Genomic DNA, 5,449 nt, shown 5'->3' on the forward strand with positions numbered 1-5,449 from the left:
TCCCAGGTAAGCCACCATGCCCGGAAAACCGTCCAGCTCCGCTGGCAGTCCATCGAAAACCGGCCGTCCCACCAGCAAGAAGTCAACCAAATAGTGCGTCACCGCCCAGAGCCTGTCCGCCAGGAAAAACCCACTGCAAAATTCACCTAATGGCGCACCCAGCGCACCCAAATTTGAACATCCCATGGGCCGTGCTGTCGCCCCCCATGCCAACCTTGCCGCCCCCTCATCCTCTGGCAGGCGTGCTTCCATGGCCCGGAGTCGAGCTCTATCCAAACAAGGACAGCACCGTACTGGGACCGTACATCTTCTCTGATGCCAGGGGCGACCCCGCCAAACCACGAGGCCCATAACTGACCAGCAACCACCGGCAGTGTGCTGAACCCGGCCGTCCCACCAGCAAGAAGTCCTCCAGATCGTGCGTCTGTCCCAGAGCCTGTCCACCAGGAAAAAGCCCACAGCAACACGGAACTGACACGCCCAAACGCGCACGCGAAATCGACACCCCCATGCCATTGACCCCCACAAGTGCCCCCTGGTCAAACCGGGTTCCTACCGACCTTTGATCCCCCGGCCGGCTCCGAAGCCACCCGGACACCGACCTAACCCCGCCCTTTGCCCAAAAACCTTCACCCACCGCCGCCGGGCTCCTCCGCACCAAGTCCCTGCTTGTATACAACTCCCCCGGGAGCTCTGCCGCCAAAGTCACTGACCGACTGACACCCCCCCCGACCCCGCACGCTGCTGGGACAACCGAGACTGACCGGGCTCCTTCCCGCGCCCAACCCCGTTGGGAAAAACCCAAAACCCAGCCGTGTGGCTTCAAACCGACAGAGGGGAGGAACCCATCCCTGCCCCGCTCTCCTCCTTACACACCTGCCCCGCGCTGGCCCTGTGATCGCATTGACGGCTCAACTCCTCCACCCTCACCGGCGACGAGCCTATGCCCCGAACCTTGACCCCTTTTCCCCTCTCCCCGCACCCCCCCTGGCACCCCCTCCATACCGTGCCATTCCACGGCACCCCCCCAGGCTCCCCGGTATCCGCACCAACCGACGATTACTCAAACCACTCCCCTACTCCGCCACCATCCTTACCTGGCGTCAAGGCCGGCGTCCACTGGATCCCGCCGCCTAACCAGCGGAGGCTGGGGTGGGGGGCGTCTCTCTCGGCGCTCCTTGCCGTGGGCATAACTAAAACACACTACCAACACCGTTACTTTGCACCCCCCCTTTCCGCATCTCCCCCTCCTCCTCCGAATCCTTCACATATTTCAATTACCTCATGGCCTCACCCCCTTTCCGCATCTCCCCTTCCTCCTCAGACTCCTCCACCAGTTCCAATGGCCCATGGCCTCCTGCCCAGCATTGGGCCCATCCTTCCACTTTCCGCTTGTAACAAACAGTTTGCTACCCTTCCCAGTTTGTTTGCTCAGGGACTTGCCCGCGTGCCACCACCTGTTCTTGTGCCTGAGTGTCCGCCACTTATCGCCGTATTATACCTCTACTGGTACTTTGTACGTTTTGTAACCTGCACACAGACCCCTTTGTTCTCCTGTGATGCCCGATTGCTACCTCATGTATTTTGGTTGCTCACTATTGGCCCCTTTGACCCATGTAACCCAAAGTCCTCTTTCGTAATTTGTCCACTTGTAACTGTTACCTCGTGTATCATTACTGGTCCCATTGGGAAGCGCCCAGACACCTTCGGGTAGCGTCTGCGCTATATAAAATCACATACATAAATAGATAACTCGTCCAAACATGGTTAGATGCCCCGAAGTAAGTGGCAGCGCCTTCACCGTATATGTGTTGTAAAGGCCACTAGGACCTCTTCCATCCTCGTCAAGGGGAGTGCTAACCTTCTCTCCTGTCATACAACACCCTTACTGTCTCCTCCACTGATGCAATCATGGATGGACCAGCTGAATCTATGAAACGACACACCCAACCCTGTCGCCAGCGCATAACCCTGGGGCCTAAACGTCACACTACCCAATCTACCCACCCCATTACCACAATTGCCAAGCCTGCTCAACACCCACTGCGCCCTCTTAGTGGGCTCTATCGCTTATTCCCACAGCACGACCTCAACACCCTGGTCCCATCGCTGGTCCTCACCCCGACTGGACTACTGCAATTCACCCCACCCCCCAAACCTCCCACTCCTCTTCCCCCGCTATCTAGCGACCCAACCAACTCCTCCCCGGCTTTCCAAACTGCCCTCAACGTTCGCCACCCTCCAGGCCCTTCCAAAATTAAATCATGCCCCACTTTTACCTGCAGGCAGACCCTTTTGTATAGAAAATTCCTTGTCCCTCCCACTATGCAAATGCTGTTCCAGTGGGCATGCGTGGTCCATGCGACTGCCATCATTGCAGTACTACTCCGCACCCGTGATCGGGGCTCTTATTAACCTGCCCACGCCACGTGTCCAGTGTAACACCCCGTTGTCCACCTCCTACATCTGTTCGATTCTAATACTCCCACGGGGCCACCACGCCCCGTAACTCTCACTCTTGATTACCTCTACTAGCACATCGCTGTTGTAACCCACACACATGCCGCTCTCCTTGTATTTTGTTTGCACACACTTGTCACTTATGCTTCTAGGGAAGGAGAGTGGTCCACAGGAAATGCCAAGTCCATATCAGTTTTCACGTTTTGTTATTCAAGAAAACACACTCAAAAACCTCTGGACCTCATGAGTTTTGTGACAATAAAGTTTTAAAGGGGGTGATGAGTGTGTTTAACAGAAGTTCTTGATATCCTTAGGCTGAATCCTTACTCATGTAATCAGAGTCAAAAGTCCAAATTATGTAGAAAAATTGCTTTTTATTAATTTAGATAAAACCATGAACAGCCGACACGTGTTTCGCCCCCTATGGCGATTTGCGCCGGGGCTTTTTCAAGGCTGTAAGAGATCAAAAATACATCTGTGAGCAAATTAGCCAACCAACACCGCATGAGAGCAAAATCAAGGGACCCATGCTTCCGGGTCAACCTCTCTCTCTCCGGGTTAAAAGTGGCCTTAAGACATTTCCATAGAGAACGCGAAAGCGGAGAACACCGAGCGGACGGACACGACGTGACTTGGGGATTACACCCTTACAAGTAAGTGGTCTATAATCGCAAGGGACACCCCCTCTATGTCATAATTTCGCTAGGACCACGCCCGCTCGGTGTTCTCCGCTTTCGCGTTCTCTATGGAAATGTCTTGCTGCCACTTTTAACCCAGAGAGAGAGAGGTTGAGCCGGAAGCATGGGTCCCTTGATTTTGCTCTCATGCCGTGTTGGTTGGCTAATTTGCTCACAGATGTATTTTTGATCTCTTACAGCCTTGAAAAAGCCCCGGCGCAAATCGCCATAGGGGGCGAAACATGTGTCGGCTGTTCATGGTTTTATCTAAATTAATAAAAAGCAATTTTTCTACATAATTTGGACTTTTGACTCTGATTACATGAGTAAGGATTCAGCCTAAGGATATCAAGAACTTCTGTTAAACACACTCATCACCCCCTTTAAAACTTGTCACTTATGCCTCATGTACTGTAACCTTGCTTAAGCAATTCATTCATTGGTAATGCTCCTGTATCCGGTCTGTACTTATTATCAAATGCATAAATACATAAATATTAATCCGCACTGTTCAACAGCTCACGCCTTCCTCCCCAACCCCCGGCGGCTGTCCTGACCCTTCGGGTGGGAGTGGCGGGGCGCGTCCAAGAATGGTCCCTCGTGGGAGCACGACCGCCCGTACCAGGCAGAGCCGGCCCATCCCCTCGGTCGAGTGGAGCCGCAAGCTGCTCTCCCGAGCGCCTACCTCAGCGTCCATGCCCAAAACAAGAGGTGTGGTCCAGCACGCCGGGGAACAAACCCCCCCACTCCCGCCCCCGAAAGCCCCCAACTCCCCGCCGAACCCCCCCTCCCGCTCGCCGTGCCTCCAAAACCCCTCCCCCCGCCCCAGCCCAACCTCCGTTCCCCGCTGGACACCCCCCCACTCGAAGGCACCCCACCCAGGCCCTCCCGCCCCCCCACTCGCCCCTCACCCCTCCCCTCAACCCCCTCCTCCCCCCCGTCGCACACTCGCCGCAGAACACTCCCCCGCCAGCCCCACCATCCCCCCGGGCTCTCAACCCCTGCCCCCCCGCCCGCAGAGACGAAGACTCGCGAGGGCCCCACCGTGCTCACCTCCCCCTCGGGGGCACCCCCCTCCACGCCCTCCCCCCCACGACCGCCCGCCCGTGTAAATCTAACCGAGCTTCTCACCGAGCTTCTCACCCGACATGCCGCTTCATAACCCTACGTCACGTACACTGGCATCCGAAGAGTGAAGGCATATAGTAAACGCGGCAGTTCTTTATGACCTACTAATAAATATGTAACGAAAGCCTCCGTAAAACATAAGGTGTTAGGAACCGTTTCCAGCAATAGGGCACGTGTGGTCGCCGCACCTTCTGAGTTAAGGATCTGTTTGGGCAAAACACATCAATTCTTTTGAAATCCTATAATAGACGTAACCGCGGCCTAGCCCCCCAGCGTCTCCTCCATTCCACCGCCACCGACCTGACCCACCGCGTCTCCCGAAAAGGGGCGGGGAGGGCCACCCGTAAGACCGACACCCCCAGAGGCCCCCCATTCACCGCACACCCCGGCTACAAACATCACCACCCCGTCCCCCCCCACGAACACGACGCCTCAAAACCCAAACCTCTCATGCGCCCCCCAAATACAAATCCGCCATACCACTGCACCAACAAGTGCTGTACTAGCGTAACAATCTTGCTTATCGCTCCACCACCATTACCGTACTAGCGTAACAATCGCGCTTATTGCGCCTCCAACGGACAAGCACATTATCCCCGCCGAATGTCACCATTCCATGAACGCACGCATCCTCAATAGACGCACAATTATCATGCAGTAACTGTACGCCCGCAAATCATTCACAAATCAATTACCTCCGCCACACCCCGCCCGGCTGCTGTGTCACCAGCCACCTTCTTTCTAAAATGGTGGCCTGTGACTCAAGATGTCCGGATATAAAGGGGCCAGCCCAAAACCAGCCCACCCCAGCCCAAGGCTACCAAGTAGCCCAAAACCAGCCCACGTACGGTGCTGGCTCTACCCCCCCCTCCCCCGGCCCCAAAACTCCCCGGGGGTGGCAGGCCTCCCGCTGGTCGGCCGCCCCCCCCCCAAATCCCCATTCTAAGCACTTTAACTTGTTGCTTTTTTCTAATATAGAAGCAACAGATTTGTTGATTAATCGACAGGATAATACTGAAGCAGTGATAATATTAAGCACGTAGGTGTAAAACCATTATAATTTTGGGAAAGTATGTTTAATGTTTAATTTAATAACTTCAATAAATGTCAGTTCAAAATGAAATAGGAGGAATTTTATATTGAAGAAAATCATTGGTACTTAGTTGTGATATTGCAATTATTCT

The 5,449-nt window shown here is 54.8% G+C and overlaps 1 non-coding gene across 1 annotated transcript; it reads right to left on the minus strand.

Moving 5' to 3' along the window:
- Positions 1–1,759: 1,759 nt before the first annotated feature.
- Positions 1,760–1,883, minus strand: LOC147706339 (U6atac minor spliceosomal RNA). Its single transcript, XR_015298745.1, has one exon. It is a non-coding gene; the product is annotated as a U6atac minor spliceosomal RNA (small nuclear RNA).
- Positions 1,884–5,449: the final 3,566 nt, after the last annotated feature.

This window comes from Lissotriton vulgaris, chromosome 7 (genome assembly GCF_964263255.1).
Source record: "Lissotriton vulgaris chromosome 7, aLisVul1.2, whole genome shotgun sequence".
NCBI classification, from domain to species: domain Eukaryota; kingdom Metazoa; phylum Chordata; class Amphibia; order Caudata; family Salamandridae; genus Lissotriton; species Lissotriton vulgaris.